Source organism: Penaeus monodon, chromosome 33 (genome assembly GCF_015228065.2).
Source record: "Penaeus monodon isolate SGIC_2016 chromosome 33, NSTDA_Pmon_1, whole genome shotgun sequence".
Taxonomy (NCBI): Eukaryota; Metazoa; Arthropoda; class Malacostraca; order Decapoda; family Penaeidae; genus Penaeus; species Penaeus monodon.
This window is the reverse complement of record NC_051418.1, coordinates 11,970,069-11,970,689: the sequence shown is the minus strand read 5'-3', so window position 1 is coordinate 11,970,689 and position 621 is coordinate 11,970,069. Positions and strand designations below refer to the sequence as shown.

Sequence of the window (621 nt, the reverse complement as noted above, 5' to 3'; positions counted from 1 at the left end):
CGCGCGCGTGCGTGTGTGTGTGCATTAACGGACGTCTCTGCTTTACCTGCTTTCCTGTATGATGATGGCGTTCGCTTGCCTTCTCGTCTGCTTGTCATCCTGCTTGTGTGCCTGCAAAACTTTCATGCATGATTCCTTTCGTGCGCTCCCTCCTCCAGGCTTATCATCCACCCTGTCAGCACGCATCCTTACATATCAGCCTGCTTGCTTATATGCTTACGTGTCTGAATACATCGCGGTGTGTCTGGCAGCCTGCTTAACTGCGTGGCTCCCTGCATGTCGACCTTCCTGCTTATCTGTAACCTTCCACTGCTTGTCTGATCAGCGAATGTAATCCTATAACCCCATCTCTCCTCCTCTACCCCTTCTCCCCACCCCGAGGATCAGAACTGAGGCGAGGACGTGAGAGAAGGTTGTAGGATCTCGGTCTCCATTTAGGAAGATCCTTCTCGCGGTCTCGTCTCAGTCTTCTCCGCGGTGTCGGCTGGATCACACGCACGCTCGCCTTTCTGTTCCTCTTCTCCAGACGCTCCCGAGGGTTGTTGGGACGTCACGCGATGTCTCTTACGTCATCGGCCTTTTGATTCGAGAAGGTAGGATGGCGAAAAAGTGGGGAGAGAG

The 621-nt window shown here is 53.8% G+C and overlaps 1 protein-coding gene across 1 annotated transcript in view; it reads left to right on the top strand.

The window, feature by feature from the left end:
- The first annotated feature begins 449 nt into the window (after positions 1-449).
- Positions 450-621, top strand: part of LOC119594044 (nucleoprotein TPR-like) — a 24,750-nt gene continuing 24,578 nt past the window's right edge. The window contains 1 exon segment of the mRNA XM_037943075.1: positions 450-593. The gene's annotated coding sequence lies outside the window, so the exon portion shown is untranslated.